Source organism: Halichoerus grypus, chromosome 5 (assembly GCF_964656455.1).
Source record: "Halichoerus grypus chromosome 5, mHalGry1.hap1.1, whole genome shotgun sequence".
In the NCBI taxonomy this organism is placed as follows: Eukaryota; Metazoa; Chordata; class Mammalia; order Carnivora; family Phocidae; genus Halichoerus; species Halichoerus grypus.
In genome coordinates, this window is record NC_135716.1 from 118,920,648 (window position 1) to 118,942,164 (window position 21,517).

At 35.6% G+C, this 21,517-nt stretch overlaps 1 protein-coding gene across 6 annotated transcripts in view; it reads left to right on the forward strand.

The window, feature by feature from the left end:
* The window catches only part of TTLL7 (tubulin tyrosine ligase like 7), a 150,541-nt gene that overhangs the window by 12,892 nt on the left and 116,132 nt on the right, over positions 1–21,517 (forward strand). The window contains exon 1 of one of the 6 annotated variants that reach the window (XM_078072834.1): positions 7,250–7,270. The exons of the other annotated variants lie outside the window; for them this stretch is intronic. The gene's annotated coding sequence lies outside the window, so the exon portion shown is untranslated. Of the gene's footprint in view, positions 1–7,249; positions 7,271–21,517 lie in introns of those variants that run through there. 6 annotated transcript variants of the gene reach the window in all.

Genomic DNA, 21,517 nt, shown 5'->3' on the forward strand with positions numbered 1-21,517 from the left:
TAGTAATTTTGCAAGCGTTCCAGAAGGTTAGTTTTCTTCCTTAGTAGTCTTTTGAAATCAACTATCAAAACAGTGTAATTGGTGTTTGATTTTTTTTAAATCTTTTGAGTCTTTAGTAGAGTAGAATTTTCTTTCAGTAGTAATCCCTCGAGAATGCCTTAAGCAAGTCCTACAGTCTGTATCCATTTTCTACATCATTAAAAAGCCTTCTGGGGCTATCCACAAGGACTAACAGATGCACTGTGGTGGTCTGCAGGCTTCCGAGGCTAGAGCACACGCTCTCCTCTCTGCTTCAGTGAAAGGCCCAGATCTTTCTTGTCCAAACTAATTTAGTAGGAAAGTCATGGTCTTAGGTTCGAATTAGGTACTTTTAATATATGTTGAACTAAAGAATGAATTAGGATCAAGTTTATATCCTAGCCCCCATAACTGTTTTGAAATTATAAGCAACTAATTTGATAATAACATGGCCAAATGTCTTTCATATGAGAAATTTCCATTTTCATCACTGCCAGATTAGAATGTCCAGGTTTACATAAAGGCTCATTTATTTATAATATATATGTATTATTTATTTATAATATACACATACTATAATTCTATTATATATTTATATAATTATTAGTTATTAATAATTAAAGTTAGTTATTAATAATCACTAATATATAGTATTATATGTTATATTATATGTTATAATAAAATAAATTTTAGTTCTCATTTACTTCTCCTGCAAATATGAAAACACCTCTTGCTTTCTTGGAATGCTTTCTGGTATACTTTTGATTTAAACTGATCCCTAAAAAATGAGTTATAAAATGAATTACAAGTCAATTATAAAAATATTGAAAGATTGAAGATTAGATTTGTGCCACCTATTTATTAATCTTGCTTTCATGGTTGGATTTGTAGTTTCTCATAGGAAAGCTAGATGAATGTTTGATTTTTAGCAAAGAGCATTTCTTCTCTATGATATGTAAAATCTCCAGTATGGCATTTTAAAGAGTGATTAAGGGGAACAATCTTTTCTTTTCTCTTCTCTTCTCTTCTTTTCTTTTCTCTTTTCTTCCCTTTCCTTCCTTCCTTCCTTCCTTCTTTCCTTTCCTTTCCTTTCTTTTCTTTTCTTTCTTTCTTTTTCTTTCATTCTTTCTTTCTTTCTGACTATAATTTATCTGTCTCATTTGAGTTTTGGATATGGTTCTGGTTTAGGGTCCCTTGGTTAGGTTGCATCCTTTAATTTGTGGGTTCTTGTCTGAGGAGCCAGCTAAATGGACTGGGAAGCTGAGAAAGAAGAGCTGCTTTGGTTCATACAGCCCCCCTGGGCACATTTGTAACTCAATCTCCCTTTCTGACTGGTGTCTGCATTATTTTTTATCCTGATGGCCTGCTTAAGCAGTTGCCTCAGATTCCATAATAGATGAAGGGTTATTATTTTAACTCTATGATGTTTAGGTATATAGTTCGTAGGTGAGATAAATGTTATATAAAATCTAATGCACCAAATTAAGAAAATAAGAAATTCATTGTTTTGTTGTAGGCTACCTAGAGGGAGTTTTATTTAAAGTACTAACTTAAATATTTAGCATAGTATAGGTGAAATCGTCACACAACTCTTGTTAATGGAATTAAATGAATAAGGAAAACATTGTTGTATCCTAAAAACATTCGTAAGTTGTCCAACCTTGGGACCACGGTATAGCTTTGGAAATTATTAATTGTACCTTCCTCCACCTCTTTTTCTGGCCCCAAAGTATCACATTTGAGTTAAGATTCAAATGTAGCAAACTCTAAGTTATGTCTACTTATAGTCCTCCTATCTGTGCTCCAAGAGGAAATACTTGGCTTATGGCCAGTTCTTCACCCTCTTTGGGCATCATCAGAGCTGTGGATGCTGCAGCCTGTTTCTTCCCGAGATGAATCAGCGATGCTGTCTGCCGGTCAGCTCCAGCCACGGCTGGCTGTTGACTCTAATAGTTGGGCCCATAATGTTATGTGAAGCTGCATAATGTAGAATATCGTAGAGCCATTTAACTTGGGCCCAAAATTTGAAACAAAGAAATGGTATGTGGTTTTCTTTTTCACATTTTAAGATTGCATAAAATTATAAAATTTGAAGGTTAACTTTGCAGAAAGACTGGCAGAATTTATCACATGGATTACTGAAATAGATTTTTATGGAGCATGCTCTCTGGCATTCTTCCAATTTTAATTTTCATTTCTATCCTATTATAACTTCAAATAACTTTCTCCTAATGCTAAATAAATTTTAGTTCTAATTTATTTAAATTTATATGTTGTTTCCACAGCTACTTGGTACTTACTAGATAATAGTGAATGATAGCCATTAAAAGTCTTAATTATTCAGAATATTGTGACGATATTTGACTTTTGACTGGTCAGGAATATAAAACTCATATGTTTGTATATTTGTATACATATATTTGTATGTGTGTATATATAATATTTATTTTTAAAATAACTTCTTGAATGGTTAAATAGTCCCAATATTTCAATAAACTCAAGAAATGGGGAAGACTTAAGATGCCTTTATTTAGATGAATATAGATGATAAAAACTTTGATGGAGTTAAGATCGAGAGAGAATAATTTTTTTTTGTTTCCTTTGGATTTGCATTTTAGTAAAAATATTTTTTCCTATTATCATTCGTAAAATGGAAACAAATCACAACTTATTTAGCATATTTTATTTGGTAAGTGTTCAATAAATCTATTTTAATTTAATTTAATAGCAAGTATAGAAATAGGAATTGGAGAAGGTGATTTAATATTAAAATAGATAAGAGAGTAGGCTGGTATAAACAATGTAAGCTAATCCAGTAGAACTAATTCAAAGTTTGTCTTCTTCTTTGATGTAGGCTTTGGCAGAGAAGAGTATCATCTAGACTAGATGTGGATAAGCCAGATATTAAGGTAGCTCTAGTGCTAATTTGTGATTATTCAGAAAGATAGAAGATGTGATTCATTCTTAATTTATATTTTGTATCATTAAAATTTCATGAGTAAAATAATAGAGAGCTGCTGTCCCTAATTGTAAAAAAAAAAAAAAAATTAAGCTACACTGTGTATCAGGCTCTGTGTTTTGTTCATATTTCTGAGAATGAGAGACACTGCCCTTTTTAAATCAAATACTTTAAAAATATGATACAGTGTGGTAGATGTTGTTAACAGTGGTGATGCACCAAAGAACAGTTAATTCTGCCTAGGAGACAGAAGGAAAGGAGGGGACAACTAAGATGTGGTTTGAATGCTGGGTAGCAAAGGAAGACATTCTAGGATTAAAGAAAAACATAAGTGTACACAAATCAGAAGACGAATTACAGGGGTACCTGGCTGGCTCAGTCGTGGAGCGTGTGGCTCTTGATCTAGGGCTTATGAGTTTGAGCCCCACATTGGGTGTAGAAATTACTTAAAAATAAAATCTTAAAAAAAAGGAAAATGAACAATATTCAGGATTGTCTTTTTATCCTATGGTTTTATCCCTACTTAGAATAACTTTCAAACATATTTGGCTGCAACTCATGGTAAGAAATATGATTTACTACTTGCCATAGTACACACATACACACACACACACACACACACAGAGAAATAAAAGTTTCAAGACTCAGTACTTACAGTTAATACTTTTTCTATTACATGCAATGCAGTCTGGCACTGTTACATTTTTATCTGTTCTATTATTTAATTTAAAAATGCTATTGAATCTCGCTGAATTGATTTCATGACCTTCTGTGGGTCCAGGTTTGAAAGGAAAACAAAAACAAAAACCTGTACCAGAGCTCAGAATTCATAAGGAGGCCCCTTTAATACCACTGTGCAGATTTGCAAAGCAAATAGTTGATTTTTTTTCTCAGCAGAGTTTGAAGCTTGTAAGAAACTGACTGATGGCTTTGGGATATTTACAGTTCAGAAGGCAGCATGGTATAGTGGAAAGGTTTTGAGAGTTGAACAGATCTAGGTCTTTGGCAAGTTACTGTATCTCTCTGAGTCTCAGTTTTCTGCTTTGTAAAATGGAATTAATAATACAATCTATGAGGACTAAATGAAATAACGTATCTATTTAAACAGCAGTTCTCAAACTTGGCTGTACATTTAAATCACACGGGAGCTTTAACAAATTTCTGTGCCCAGGCTGCATCCCAAACCAATTAAATTGGAATTTTTGGGGCTGGGACCCATCCATCAGTATTTGTTTTTTTCTTTTGAAACTTAATGCTTCCTGAATAGCAACTCTCCATAAGCCCCTCCCTCCATGTCTTGGCAACCACCATTCCACTTTGTGTTTCTCCTTGTTTGGCTTTTTAAGATACTTTGTAAAGATGGTACCATGCAATATTTGTCCTTCGGTGACTGGTTTATTTCACCTAACATAATGTCCTCAGAGTTCATTTGTATTGTCATATATGGCAAGATTTCTTTATTTTTTAAAGCTGAATAATCATTTGTATGTATACATCACATTCTTTTATCCACTCACCCACTGATGGAACTTCAGGTTGTTTCCACATCTTGGCTTTTGTGAATCATGCCTGCAGTGAACATGGGAGTGCAAATATCTCTTTGTTGTAACCCTGATTTATTTTATTTTTTTTAAAGTTTTTATTTAAATTCCAGTTAGTTAACATACAGTGTAATATTATGTAACTTTGATTTAAATTATTTTAGGTAAATACTCAGAAGTGGGACTGCTGGATCATGGGGTAGTTCTCTTTTTAACTTTTTGAGGAATCTCCATACTGTTTTTCACAGTGGTTGTACCATTTTATATACCCAGCAACATCATGCAAGAATTCCAACTTTTCTTCATCCTCACCAATATTGGCTATCTTTTTTTTTTTTTTATAATAGCCATCCTGATAGATGATATCTCTTTGTGGCTTTCATTTGCATTTCTCTGATAATTAGTGATGTCGAGCATCTTTTCTTATACCTGTTGGCCATTTGTCTGTCTTCCTTGGAGAAATGTCTATTCAAGTCCTTTGTTTGCTTGCTTGCTTATTTATTTATTTATTTATTTATATTTAAAGTTTGGTTAGTGTACATACAGTGCAATATTGGTTTCTGGAGTAGAATTCAGTGATTCACTTACAACACGCAGTGCTCATCACAACAAGTGCCCTTTTTAATACCCATCACCCATCTAGCCCATCCCCCACCCATGTCCATCCATCAACCCTTATTTTGTTCTCTATTGTTAAGAGTTTCTTAAGGTTTGTTTCCCTCTCCATTTTTTCTTTTCCCCCATCCCATATGTTCATCTGTTTTCTTTCTTAAATTCTACATATGAATGAGACCGTATGGTATTTGTCTTTCTCTGACTGACTTATTTCACTTGGTATAATACATTCTAGCTCCAAAATTGCCTTTCTCTGACTGACTTATTTCACTTAGCATAATACACTCTAGTTCCACCCATGTCATTGCAAATGGCAATATTTCATTTTTTTGATGGCTGAGTAATATTCCATTGTATATATATACATCACATCTTTTTTATCTATTCATCAGTCTATGGACATTTGGGCTCTCTCCATAGTTTGACTCTTGTTGATAATGCTGGTATAAACATCAGGGTACTCCTTCAAGTCTGTATTTTTGTATCCCTTGGGTAAGTACTTAGTACTGCAATTGCTGGATAGCTCTATTTTTAACTTTTTGAGGAACCTCCATACTGTTTTCCAGAGTGGCTGCACCAGTTTGCATTCCCACCAACAGTGCAAGAGGATTCCCCTTTCTCTGCATCCTCTCCAGCACCTGTTGTTTCTTGTGTTGTTGATTTTTCCTTTGCTCATTTTTATTTTATTTTATTTTCATTTATTTTTTAAAAGATTTTATTTATTTATTTTAGAGAGAGATAAGGAGAGAGTGCAAGTAGGGGGAGGGGTAGAGGGAGAAGAAGAGAATCTCAAGCAGACTCCACGCTGGGCACAGAGCCCAACGCAGGGCTTGATCTCAGGACCGTGAGATCATGACCTGAACCAAAATCAAAAGTTGGACGCTTAACTAACTGAGCCACCCAAGCCCCTCCTTTGCTCATTTTTAAATTGGTTTATTTTTTTTTTTTGCTATTGAGTTGAAGGAGTTTCTTATAAGATATATGGTTTGCAAATATTTTCACTCATTCTGTAGGTGGTCTTTTCACTTTTTTTATTGTTTCATTTGCTGTGCAGAAGCTTTTTAGTTTGATGTAGTCCCACTTTGTCTATCTTTGCTTTTGTTGCCTGTGCTTTTGGTGTCATATCCAAGAAATTATTGCCAAGGCCACTGTCATGAAGCATTGCCCCTCTGTTTTCTTTTAGGAATTTTACAGTTTCAGGTCTTACATTTAAGTCTTTAATCCATTTTGAGTTGATTTTTAATGTATTATGTAAGATTAGGGTCCAGTTTCATTCTTTTGCATGCAGATCTCCAGTTTTCCCATCACCATTTGTTGAAGAGACTATACTTTCCCATCATTTATTCTTGGAATCCTTGTTGGAGATAAGTTTACTGTATTTACATGGCTTTATTTCTGGATTTTCTATTGTTCTGTTGGTCTATATGTCTATCTTTATGCCAATATACTGTTTTAATTACTATAACTTTGTAATATATTTTGAAATCAGGAAATGTGATGCCTTCAGCTTTGTTGTTTTTAAAATTGTTTTGTTTTTTTTGGGGTCCTTTATAATTTCATATGCATTTTAGGATTGTTTTTCCTATTTCTGTAAAATGTGCCTTTGGGATTTTGCTAGGGATTACACTGAATCTGTAAATCATTTTGGGTAGTATGGACATTTAACAGTATTAATTCTTCCATTCTATAAACATGGGATGTCTTTCCATTTGTGTCCTCTTTAATTTCTTTCATCAATGTTTTGTAGTTTTCAGTTTTTCACATCCTCAGTTAAGTTTATTCCTAAGTATTTTACAGGCATTGATATTTTTTAAAGCTCCTCTGATGCAGTCTATGTTGAAATGCCTAATTGTAAAGCTATAGTGCAATATGTGGGGCATGGTAGATGTTTGCATCATGTCTGGTTCCCTTGGTTAATAATATCAACAATTATGATTATAACTAACTTTTTTGTGGTGCTTACTGTGTTTTAGGCAATGTGCTAAACACTTTTCATATCATGTAGAAAATACTGTGCTTTGTTTTTGTTATTGTTCTGTCAAATAATAGACTACCATATGGCTGACATAAAAAGGAAGAGCACTTGCTTATTAGAGAGGAAATGGCTACTTTTATCATCAGGAGCTCAGTTACCCAGGTAATTATTTCAATGAATTACAGAGTTAGCTTTCATTGAACTGCCTCAAAAATATAGATTGAATACGTTAAAGTAATTTTAAATTAAAGTTTAAACTTTACACAATGACTTGTAGGGTAGTATAACAGAGAATTTGTTACGATAAATACCTCAAATATGTAACAATCCTAATTTTAGTGGAAGTATATTGATATTATGTAGTAGATTTTATCTGGTATATATTTTCTAGATTGTACAAAGAAGTGAGTGTTAACCTACAGATGCTTCTGCCATGTTATCATTCACTTGACACCAATATCTGTTAGGCTTCATGTCATGATGACAAGAACATTTTTCATGTTTGTTAACAAGGTCGATATTTTCCAATGTATGAAGTAGATATATTTAGGAATCTGCTGGTATGCTGCTTGCTTTTGTTGTTTGTTTTGATTTTGATTTTAGAAAGCTTATTATATTTATTTTGCAATACAATTTTCTATAGTAACTGCTTTAAAAAGAACATCTAAATTACTGCTTTATTTCAAATATATAATTTATTCTTTTTCTTTGCATTTAAATAAAAATTTACTCATTATTATTGTAATCTTTAGTTTGCTTCTTGGTTTTCAATAATAGCTTTTATAATGGTGACTGAGAAAGCATTTTTTAAAAACTGTATTTGTAAAAAAAAAAAAGGAAGCATTCTGTTTTCAGGATGTATGTGTTTTTTACATTTAGCACATCTTAAAGTAACAACAAACCATTTCTTCTGTCAAGTAAATAGGTTTGTAAATTGCTACATCAACTCTGCTTAGATGAAATGCATGCTTATCTTATTTTTTCTTTTGTGCATTTTCTTTCACCCTATTAATTATTAAATCATTTGTAGGGTGCGTATAGCCTTAAATTTAAATGAGTTAATAAATGTAAAGTTCTTAGAGTAGTGCTTGGTGCTTATTAAGCATTTAGTACATGTTATTCATTGTCCAGTGCCAGTGACTTACAGAAATGTATAATCCAAAATTGTACTATGGTAGAGTCAGATATTTGAAAAGGAAATTAAAGAATTTTAAGTTTTGTGACTAAGAATAAAAGTTGCTATTCCTGCTTGTCAGTGCACTTGAAAATGAAAGGCTTGGTAAGCCAACAGGCATCATATATTCAAAATTAAATTAGATATATTTAATGTTGAAACGTCTGATTCCAGGAGGGGAAATTAGCTTTTAGAGGCTTTACAGATAATTTAGTTTAAAAAGCTTTGCTATTAAGAATATTAAGAAAATTGAAGAATTTTAAGCCTAAAGAAGTGCTTAATCCTTTACATTGTTAGCCTTTGTAGACACAAGATTAAATTCACTCAAAAGCAATAGAACAGTTTGGAGGTAAAATATTAGTAGAGAATGGAAGAACATTTTCTTCTTGTAGGTTTTCTTGATTGTAGGTTTTGAATGAATGAAGGATTGTTTCTAGGGCATTCCAATATGATAAAACCCAAGCTAGGAATAATTGACTTAGATTGAATTCTAGAATTTGTGAGAAGTATCTAAACTGTTGAGTTGAGTTTTACGAAGACTGACATGTGTTGTCAATGTGATTATCTGCCCTGTCGTCTTATTTTGCTGTCATCATTCTCAAATTACCTCCTTTGACATTGTGGAACTATAAGAATCTCTTGTGATTGAAAATTGAAATATAGAATGTGTCACACAGATAGGTTTTTAGGACAGCTTTGTCAGAGGCCATGTGATTTACTTAGGATTAATGACTAAGCATATTGTGTAGAGGCTAATGAAATCATACTTTCCTATGCGACTGAAAAAGCTGGCTTGATTTTGCTAGGAAGGAAAATTTAACTTTCAACTCTTCCCTCCCACCTTCTTCGTTTCACTTTCCTTCCTTACTCTTTTTCTTTCTTCTTCCTTCCTCCTCCTTATGAAAAATTAGCTGCATCCTTTGAAAAACTTTTTCATATAAATATGGTATGATATACATTTTTCCCCATTCCCTTTTTTTTAAAGTATTTTTATTTATTTGACAGAGAGAGAGAGACAGTGAGAGAGTGAACACAAGTAGGGAGAGTGGGAGAGGGAGAAGCAGGCTTCCCGTTGAGCAGGGAGAGCAGGGAGCCCAATGTGGGGCTCGATCCCAGGACCCTGGGATCATGACCCAAGCCAAAGGCAGACGCCCAATGACTGAGCCACCCAGGCGCCCTCCGCATTCCCTTTTACTATGAGTTTGAGATATGTTTAAATGATCCCAGTAAAAAATAAGCCATGGCATTGTTGGTCATTAGCATACAACTGTGTGTTGTTTAAAGTGCTGTGCTATGTCTTCCCATCACCTTTATTGATTTCTAAAATGAAGATAGTGCTCATAGAGTTTACTGTGGAGGTCAGTCGTGATTGGAGATTTGGTGAATCTGAATGTGGATCACAGTATAGGGATAAATTTGGGGCCTGGTGCAAGGAAGTAGAGGGATCAAGTTTTTAAAAAAACAATGAACTTGGTGTTGGATCTGTGTTCTAGCTGTAGCTGGTACCTTGTATGGCCTTAGGCAAGTTAACTAACTTCTTAAATATGAGCTTCTTCATTTGTCACATGAAAAAATAAATAGTCCTATTAAACTGGTCTTATAGTGCTGTGAAGGGCAAAGAGATTAAGAGAATGAATGCCTGAGTAAAACTGTTCTTTGCACATAAATGGAAGGATAGGAGTCTTACCACTTATAGCAATGTAATTTCATCTATTCATATGCAAAATGAGGATGATAATAGTACTAGTCTCAAAGTGTTTTTGTAAGTTTTATATGAGATAATCTACATAAAGCATTTAACATAATGCTTGGCACAGAGCAAGTATTCATTCATTAATTCACTTATTCAACAAATATTTACTGAGTGTTTACCATGTCCCAGGTGCTCTTCTGGGTTCTTGGAATATACCTGTGAGCAGAATCAAATAAAGTCCCTGTTCTTTGCAAGTTTTTAGGTGAATGAGATAGAATTAATTAAAAATAAATGTAAAAAAGCTACAATAAATGCTATAAAGAAAAGGTACCTGATGCTGTGAGAATAATGTCAGGGAAGGTGGGCTCTAACTAGGCAAAGGCCAGGGACAAATGGGGGTGGATTCCAGTCAGAAAAAATAGCATGTATAAAGTCTATGTAGTGGGTCTATGCAGTGCGTGGTTATGACACAGAGAAGGTGGCTAAGAATCAGGCTGGAAAGACAGGCAGGCTAGTAGACACACATTTGTTAGGGGTTCCATTAGGGAAGCAGAATCACTAAGAGTGATATGGAATAAGACATTTATGATAGGGATAAGAAGAAGTTTATAGAGGGCTTGTATCTTGTATCTGGTGGTGGGTCAGCAGGGTTAGCAATCAGAAGGAACAACTGAGATGAACTAGATCCCACTAGGATAAATTGAAACCCCTAAGAACAAACTAGAGCCTGTACCTGACTCTTGCCCTCTCCAGTCTTGACAATGGGGGTGTCCTCCAGAAAGAGCTGGTATTCTTTGCCAAGAGCTTCACATGTGTCTGGTCCAGGGAAGCTAGATGGGCCAGGATTCAGAAACCTGAAGGTCTGGCAAGGAGCTGGAGTAGCTGTAGGCTCAGATGCTTCCTATGTCAACAAGGGGAGCAGACAGAGCAGTGTCAACATGTACAAGCAAACAGTGTGGTGCCTTATACTGACCCTCAGAGCACAAGGCCTATGGCTTTACTCAAAATTGCATGCAGATTTCTTTTTGGCTAACTAACCTGGAACTAATTTCTAGGAAATATTGTTAGCTTAGTTAAATTGACTGGTACCAAGGGCTTTTTTGGAAAGGTCTTTTTTTGGCCATGAGTGGGCTTTTGAATTTTACCAGATGAGCATTTTTTGAAAAGCTATCAAAGGAGTTTAAGCCAGCTAGGGTAGTGGGGGGAAGGGAAATGGGAGAGTAGCATGACATGATTTATGATTAGATTTGCATTTTTTTAAATTGAAGTGTAGTTGGCACAGTCTTACATAAGTTTCAGGTATGCAACATAGTGATTTGAGGACAACTTTATATATTATGCTATGCTCACAAGTGTATGTCACCATACAGTGCTATTATGTTACTATTGATTGTATTCCTTATGCTGTATCTTTCATCCCCGTGAATTACTCAATCCATAACTGAAAGCCTGTATCTCCCACTCCTTTTCTGCTCACCTCCACCCCCTCCCCTCTGGCAACCACCAGTTTGTTCTCTGTATTTATGCGTCTGTTTCTACTTAGTTCATTTGTTTTGTTTTTTAGATACCACATATAAGTGAAATCATATGGTGTTTGTCTTTCTCTGACTTATTTCACTTTGCACCATACCCTCTAGGCTCATCCATATTGTTGCAAATGGCAAGATCTCATTCTTTTTTATGGCTGAGTAATATTCCATTGTGTGTGTATATTTTTTGGAATCTATACTGTAGAAAGTGGATTGCAGGGGACTCAGAGTGGATATCAGTACATCTATTAGGAACCTAGTGCAGTGGTCCAAATGAGATTGATGGCAGCTAGAACTAGATGTGGAGATTAAGGGGATTGTAACAAGTAGATGGATTCCAGAGATAGTCAGAGGATAAAGAAAACAGGACTTAAGAATGGAATTACTAGGGGTTGAGGGAGAGGAAGGTGCCAAGATTATGAGTTTGGTTTGGATATTTTGAGTTTTTGGTGGCATTGAGAATATCCAGGTGGAAGTGTTCAGTAAGCAGTATGATATTAACATTAGTCATTGCTGTAGTCATAGATGTATCAGTAGTAGTTGTTCATGTTTTTATAGTTGGCTTAGTTTCTGGGAGCCTGAAACCATTTCTGATTTTTTATGGGTATTCGGTGCACTGCTCATTTCCTAGCATAGAATAGGACTAATTTAAAAAAATAATAATTTATTTATTTAGAGAGGGGCGGGGGGTGGAGGGAGGGAGGGAGAGGGAGGGAGAGTCTTAAGCAGACTCTGCGCTGATCTCGGAACCCAATGCAGGGCTCCGTCTGACGACCCTGAGATCATGACCTGAGCCGAAACCAAGAGTCGGATGCTTAACTGATTGCGCCACTTGGGCGCACCAGGGATAATTTTTTATATCCCTCCTTTGCTCTTTCACTACATGTTGGCATAATCACACATTTTCTACTCTTTTCCCAGGGGTAACCTTCCTAATTCTGTTAATTCTCTCTCTTCTTGACTCCTAGAGGATACTTGTTGAAGGGGTCAGTAAACTTTTCTGTGCGTGGTCAGATGGTTTCTGTTACAACTATTCAATCCTGCCTTTTTAGGGCAAAAGCAGCCTTAGACAATACATAAAGAAATGGGGGTGTCTGTGTTAAACTAGATCTTTATTTATAAAATAAGTAGTGGGCTGGGTTTGGTGTGTGCGCTGTAGTTGGACCCTTGTACCTAGCCCATTAGGCATTTCATTTCTCTTGTATTTTTAATTATTTTTAACATACTGGCTCTCAAACATATTTAAGTTTTTTTCTATCATATCCCTCTTCACCAAAACAAAAAAACAAAAAATCAAGAAAACCCAAATCTTTCCTTTAGGGCTTTTTTCCATTAAACTACATGCCATTTTTTTTCCCCTGTTACTTTTTGAAGGTCATCTCTTCCTCCTATCTAGTAAACTGGTAGTAATCTTTTTCTGTTGCTGTCTGCAAAATAATCACAACCTGCACTTTCCTAATAAAATGACTACTTCTTGGTTTTTTTCTTTTTGGATCTTTCCTTCTGTAATACTCATATGGTTGCCTAAACTGTACCTTTTTGGAAATCTTGTTCTCCCTTGAATTCTGTGACCCTGGAGTCTCCTCCTATTTCTGATGGTTATATATTACTACCTTTTTAAAAACTGAGGTCACACACACAAATATATGTAACATATAGAGTAAACTGCACAAATCTTAAGGGTACAGCTTGATGGATTTTTAAGTAGGTATACATTTATGTAAACATCACCTAGGTCAAGATATAGAACATTTCTAGCATCCCAAAATGTTCCCTCATGACTATTCTCAGTCAGTGATCCCTGATCCTGCCTAGAGGTGACCTTTATTATGACTTATATCACTTTAGGTTTAGTTTTTCCCATTCTTTTTTTTTTACTCTTTTACTTCTAGTATAGTTAACATACAGTGTTATATTAGTTTCAGGTGTACAATATTGATTTCAACAATGTTATACATCACCCAGTACTCATCGTGACAAGTGTACTCCTTAATCCCCATCACCTATTTCACCCATTCCCCCACCCCCCTTCCCTCTGGTAACCATCAGTTTGTTCTCTATAGTTAAGACTCTGTTTATTGGCTTGTCTCTTTCTCTCTTTTTTTCTTCCTTTGCTCATTTATTCTATTTCTTAAATTCCACATATAAGTGAACTCATCTGGTATTTGTCTTTCTCTGACTGACTTATTTCACTTAGCATAATACTTTCTAGCTCCATCCATGTCATTGCAAATGGCAAGATTTCATTCTTTTTTATGGCTGAATAATATTCAGTTGTATATATATACCACACTCATCTATTGATGGATACTTGGGCTATTTCCATAACTTGGCTATTGTAAACATTGCTACAGTAAACAGGGGTGCGTGTATCCCTTTGAATTAGTGTTTTTGTATGTTTTGGGTAAATATGCAGTAGCACAATTACTGGATTATAGGGTAGTCCTATTTTTAACTTTTTGAGGAACCTCCATACTATTTTCCACAGTGGCTACATCAGTTTGCATTCCCACCAACAGTGCAGAAACGTTCCTTTTTCTCCACATCCTCACTGACACTTGTTTCTTGTGTTTTTTATTTTAGCCATTCCGACAAGTATGAGGTGGTATCTCATTGTAGTTTTGATTTGCATTTCCCTGATGATGAGTGATATTGAGCATCTTTTCGTGTGTCTTTTTGGGTGTTTTCTTTGGAGAAATGTCTCTTCATGTCTCCTAACCATTTTTAAATTGGTTTATTTGTTTTAGGAGTGTTGATTTGTATAAGTTCTTTTTTTTAAATTTTATTTTATTATGTTATGTTATAAGTTCTTTATATATTTTGGATACTAACCTTTTATTGGGTATGTCATTTGCAGTATCTTCTCCCATTCAGTAGGCTGCCTTTTAGTTTCATTGACTGTTTCCTTTGCTGTACAGAAGCTTTTTATTTTGATGTAGTCTCAATAGTTTATTTTTGCTTTTATTTCCCTTGCCTCAGGAGGCATCTCTAGAAAAATGTTGCTACAGCTGATGTCAGAGAAATCACTGCCTGTGCTCTCTTCTAGGATTTTTATGGTTTCAGGTCTCACGTTTAGATATTTAATCCATTTTGAATTTATTTTTGTATATAGTGTAAGAAAGTGGTCCAGTTTTAGTTTTTTCCATTCTTGAACCACATCTAAATGAAATAATACAGAATATATAGACATACTATTTTATACCCAGCTTTCTTCACTCATCAGTGTGCTGTTAGCAGTTCATGTTGTGAATAGCTGTAGTTCATTCTTTTGTATTGTTGTGTAGTTCCATCATATGAATATACCACAATTTATGTATTCATTTTATGTTTCATTGATATTTGGGTTGTTTCTGGTTTGGGCTATTATTACTAAAGCCGATATTAACATTCTTGTCTGGGTCTTTTGGTAGACATATGTCCTTATTGGGATTGTTGATGTTTTGAGATAGAAAATGACACTAAGTATGAAATGTGAGGGAAAAGCTTTGGCAGTAGGAGCTGGAGTTCTAAGGAGAGTTAGGAACTAGAGGTTCAGCTGGTCTAAATCCCTTCTTTCCATACCTTTTTTTGTCCTTCACTTACCTTCTATTTTTAGGATATCTAGGACTATTGATGGGTTTTTACAGGGCAGAGGGACTAGAATGGGAAGTTCATTATTAGAGATGGCAGAGGCCTCAGAACCTTAACAGCAGGAAGAACCAAGGATTATGTGCCAAGAACTAGAAGATAAGACTGAGTGGGCTGTAAAACTGCAGGGTCCAGAAGATGCATTCTGGGATGGGATACAGAGCCGAGAGTCCAGCAAACTCCAGGGAATGCAGTAGAGTTGACAGACAATTAAGGTTCTGGCTGTGGGCCACTGAGGGGTATCCTGTGGATGTGAGCCACATATGACCATTCTCCCATCAACTCCATCAAAGTTACACACACACACACACAAACCCAATCTAAGTAAATATAGAAACCTGCTATGCAAATACAACAAATAAACAATATAAACTATAGTATATTTGCTATGCAATATCAAATCTTCTAGCACCACCCACCTAAGCCAGACTGTCATTCTTAAATCCTCCATATGGAAACTGGATACCAGACCTTGCTAAGAACCAGTGCTAATATTTTAATATGATAGCCAGGCCGTGGTGGATGTTCTGTTGGTTGAATTTAAAGGTCATGTGTGAAATGGATCCATCAGGTAAAGGATGATTGAAGTCTTGGGCACACATAATGTAGTTTAGGGATAGTTGTTTGAGTTGATGCCCTCAGTGCCTTGCCCATACCCTGGCACCTCACCAGATCATTATTCTCTTCCTATTTTCAATTGCCTGCCAATGTCCGCATTTCTTCCCCTAGGGCTTAAGAGGACTTTTCCAGAAGCCTTGGGACTAGGGACCCTTTGTGCAGACCTCCTTCCCCTAACTCTCACTCACTTTCCCAGGAGGGCTGGAAGTGCCATGAAATTAATACCTAGTGCACCCCTACAGCAGCCCTTAACCAGTGATTGACCCCTGTTTGGGTTAACTCTGAAGCAGTGGTATTTTACACTGGTCTTTGAGTTCCCTAGGGAATTAAACTCCAGCCGCCCACAGTGTAGCTGGCTTTGTAACTTACCCTTTACTGGCTGCCTCCTCTTCCCTGTCTCACTTCCCTGATCCCCTATCAGTATTTCTTGCACATCCCCAAATAAACTACTTGTACTTGAATCCTCATTTTAGGGTTTGTTTCTGGGGAACTCAAACTAAGATCTTTTGAGTAATACCCACAAGTAAAAAGGCAGGCAAGGGAAGAAGAACTGCAGGTTATTTATTTATTTATTTTTGATTAGTAATTATTTTAATTTCCGACTGCTGCCTGGATGGAGTTTCTATGTGGACATGATGTTGATAATCTCAAACCTGACATGGCCAAACTGAAATCAGTTGCTCCCACTTTGATTAGGAAAAAGAAGATTTCTAGGACTTTACTTTCTTTCCATTTGTCTCTAAAAGAAAAATTTTTATTTTTTTATTTTTTGTTTTTTTAAAGATTTTATTTATTTATTTGACACAGAGAGAGAGAGAGAGCATAAGTAGGCAGAGCAGCAGACAGAGGGAGAGAGAGAAGCAGGCTCCCCGCTGAGCAGGGAGCCCGATGCAGGGCTTGATCCCAGGACCCTGGGATCATGACCTGAGCCGAAGGCAGACGCTTAACCGACTGAGCCACCCAGGCACCCCACAAAAGGAAAAAAATTTTAAATGAATTCAGTATGTACTGTGTGTTCCTAATTTTTCTGATTTGGGGTGTGAATAGCATTTCAAACAAATATAACTGGTACTGTAACTTCACTGCTAGCTATTTTTACTTGATGATCTGAGTCTTGGCTTGAATTCCTGGAATCTGGGATCACTTAGTTTACATTTTGATTTACTCTAGAAGTGTTAACCTCAGAGGTAGTTTAGTAAATATTCCAAGTACCAAAATAAATGCAAATGTAATTCACACTCATAATGCTTATGTACTACTTAGAAATCAGTCTCTTTTGGAATTAGCCAATTTTATAGATTTATTTTAAGAGGTTTTATTAATACTGTATAGAAAAATTCATCCTGACATATGATTCCTAATTGATTATTTCCATAGCTTTGCTTTAAAATATTCTGAACTTTCACAAAAAAAATGGATTATGACGTAAAACAGATAGATGGTGAATATAATATCCCAGCTGAGGTGTATTTGTTTAGGTTTAGTAAATTAAAGTAGATATTCTACAATTTTATCACTCATTCATTCATGATAAAATAAATGATATTATACAATTTATTGTAAATCATTTATATTCTTTCTCAAATAATTATATGCCTCCCACATGAGTAAAAATTTTTCATAGCCAGTTTTAATGATTATACAATAACCCATTGTTTGACTATATTTCTCTATTGGATACGTTTAGGTTGTTTTCAGTTACAGCCGTAAATAATGTCTTGATGTACATCCCTGTTCACTAATATGCCTCAACATTTTGGGTGATTTTATTAGGATAGGTTCCTAGAAGTGGAATTATCAAGTTAAGAGCTTAAACACATTACATATTTTAGATTTTTGCTGTATTTTTAATTGCTTCCTAGAATATTTTCTTTAGTGAGTGAAAAAAATTATAAGCTACCTTAAATGAGTGAATTAGTAACATATTGTTTTGAGTTTGGTTTCAGTTGTTGGGATTTTAATTTGTTGTGTTCGGTTTTCTAATGTTAATAGTACTAAAGTCAGTGGATTGTTCTTAAAGTGATAATTTATGTACACAAAAGCAATATGTTTAGCTTTGTGTTATATGAATTATTACTTGTAAATAACATTTCAAATTTACTGATGTAACATTGATTGGAGTCAGTATTATCTAGAGAGTAAACTGCAAAATTTAACCATTATCTGTCATGACCAGCTTGTTCTAGTGTATTTGCATCCTGCCTAGAAACCTAAATATTTTATTTACCAGATTACTTTATTACTTCATGGTCATTTTACTAACAGTAAACCTGAGTAAAATAACGTAACCAGGAAAGCACTAACACTGAATATCATCAAATGGATGTTCTTGATAAATTTCTAAGAATATACATGTTTACTTTCAGATAATAATTGTAAACAATAAAATGAATAGAAATTTTTTGCAACAATTGTTTACAATTATTCATTTAATTCAAGACACTTACGGAGTGCCTATGATGCGCAGAAGGTGTTGCTGTATTCGAGGGAAAATTGCTCTCTTGTGTAAAGTTTTCTTTATTACAGTGAATAAGAATGCTCTCATTCTGAGAACATAGATTTTATATTGAAATAAACATCTGCCAATCTTTAACTCATTCTTGTCAGTAAGAAGAATAAATTATATAAAATTAAAGCATCAGCAGGGAGAACTTCTTTAATATTCATTATTAACTTTACATCTTTAATGTTTATTATGAATATTCCTCACTGCAACTTACCACCTCTTTGGGTGAAGGAAACTTCCATTTTTCATTGTTATAGATTGAGATTATGAAGTCAGCATTCTCATTTTTCTTTGACAGCAGAAGATGGGACGTCAGTACTAGGTTGAGAAAAATATCTCTGTTCTCTAGCCTCAGTGTCACAAGAGACCAAAAGAAATGGTATTTTCCAGGCCAGTATCCTCGCTGACTCTTATTAGTGTTTGTAATAAAACCTATTCTGCTTGGAGCTCAGCTGCTTTACAGTCTTACCGACCTAGAACCCAGTTGAGAGTTAAGAAGTAGATATAATTGTCATCTGCACAGCGGAGGTGGAGTAATGTCTTCATTGAAAACATGAATTTAGGTATAATCTGTTTGCCTTTGGATCTCATACTAAAATTCTTATCCCCATAGTGGAAGGGTGAGGAAAAGAGGTGATGAGTAAGGAGAGCAGAGAAACTGGCAGGCAACTTCCTTGGGGATTAGGTGTGATGGAGGGGTAGGTACTCACGATTTCAGTATTTTTCTGGTCCAATAATGTTAGCCGGGTCATAACCACACACAGCTATGATATTGGCCTCCTCTGATTTTTGCCAGAGAGCTTGCTGTTCTTTTTGACAGTGCCTGTGGGCATGGTGCTTTCCCACACTTTTCTCCAAACCAGGTGAGTTCCCTGAAGCAGCAGAAGTGCTGCCTTTCATGCCTTGCCCAGCCCAGGTAGAACAGCTGCATGGATGGAAGTGGAGGGTGATGGGGTATGGGGACGGCTCCAAGCTCAAATGCCGCTTCCACTGTTCTTACCCCGAGTTCAGTAGTGCTTGTTGAATAAAGCCTTCTTGTAAGCCTTTGGGCATTTTCCAGGGTCCTGAAAAGGGTTTTGACAATTCTGGCAGTTTTATCATTGTTTTGGGAGAGAAGAATTGCTGAACTCTTCACTCCACTGTTTTGGAAGCTCTGCATTCTGGGTCCAATTTTAATCAGAATGTTGGAAGTTATATTTTGAGTGAGACCTGAGTAGAAAACCTTTCCAGATCATGAGTGCCCTAAATTATACTTTTTTTTTCTTTTTTTTGTGGCCAAAGATTTTAGAATTTTAGAGCTAGAGGGGGTCTTAATTCCATTTTCTCTTTTTTCAGATTAATAATTGGAAACGTTAGTGCCTTGTGCAGTTATGACACAGATTGTTGGTGTCAGAATTGGGTTTGGAAATGGATCACTCACAAGGCAGTCATTGCTTCCCCTTTTCCTGTGCAGGGGCAGGTACTGATGTCCTTTTTCTGCAGACTCAACTCTGCCCCTGAGCTAATCCTGCCCAAATCAAAGAGTACATGAAGATTCTCAGCCCTGCTGTTGAGTGACGTCTTGTATGAGTTGTGCTGCCTTGAACCACAAGCTCAGGGTTGGGGCCTAGCAATCTTTAAGCTCTCCAGGAGATTCTGATGCACATTTAATTTTGAGAACTGCTGGTGTAGAGTAAAGGCCCACCATGTCTTTGAAGTTGTCATTAGTTCTGCACACTAGAAATTCTGATAGCCGGTACACTGCTGTTTTTCATCACAGTTAAGATCATTTTCATTGTAAGACACATTGTTCTTTTATTTACTTGGACAAAAAAACCCTCTACAATTTCAATTATGGAACAGCCCTTTCTTAGTATAATTGTATACGTGTTGGAAGAGCCTTTTGAAAGGTAATTTTAAAAATGTCATTACTTTATGCATACAAGAAAGGAAAACGTAAGTAAATTGGTCAAAGCATTCCTTAAACTTCTTCCAGTTCAAAGACAGATTTGAATCTCTTCTTCATTCACTGTGCATGCTTTTCCAGACAACATCATCCTCTGTGTCATGGAGAGTTGGTGTTGCAACATTTCTTAAAAGAGTGTTTCCATTATTATTATATATCTGAGTTTTTCTCTCAGCCCCTGGCATGGATTCTGCAAATTTTGATGTGTATACACAGGCATATGATAACTATTGAGGACTGCCACCTGGCTGAGAGTGATTATAATGTGCATCACAATTTTAGATGTTTTCAAGTGTTAAAAAACCAAATGGTATGGCTTAGAATCAAAGAAATATGATGGTAATTATGGAGTAGTCTATATTATCTACTCATTTCCTCACTTCTATTCTAGTGATAAATCCCATAGGTTGTTCTTTATACAATTGTACCATTCATTCTTTTTATAATAATGTACCATCTTTAGTTTAGGGCTTGGCTATATTTAAGCTGGTATATATTTTTCTCCAGAAACTTCTTGCCTTAAAGAGTATTTTAAAATAGATTTTTAGTGTCATGAAATGTAGCTGACCCCATGGAATAATGAATATATTAGTCAGGGTTCCCTGTAGAAATGAACCAATAATACACACGCATGCACACACACACACACATACACACACATATGTGAAGAGAGGTAGGAAGGGATGGAAGTGGGGAGAGAGAGAAAGAGAGAGAATGAATGAGTATGAATTGGGTTATGTGATTGTGGAGGTTGACAGGTCCAAAATCTGCAGGGTAGGTTGTCAAGCTGGGGACCCAGGGAAGAGTTGATGTTGCAGCTCAAGTCCAAAGATAGTCTGAGGCTGAATTTCCTATTTTCTTGGGGAACCTCAGTGTGCTTTCTCTTCAGGCCTTCAACTGATTGAATGAGGCCCACCCACATATTGAAGATGTGAAGTACTGTGGAGAATGCAGCATATATACACTGCACAGAAACTTATATTATAGTTGTTTAAGGAAGACATTCAAGTGAATGTTTAATCAAATAACAGCAGAAAGCAATAATGTAGGTAGAGAAAATATTTAAAATTGCATACCAAGTATATATTGTTTTATAACATTTATCTTTTTCATATTCTTAATGAAAGCAAGCCTGTTTTCGTCAATAGATTGATTGGGAAAATATAAATGAAGCTTTTTTTTTTTATTTTTTATTTTTTTAAAGATTTTATTTATTTATTTGACAGAGAGAGACACAGCGAGAGAGGGAACACAAGCAGGGGGAGTGGGAGAGGGAGAAGCAGGCTTCCCGCAGAGCAGGGAGCCCGATGTGGGGCT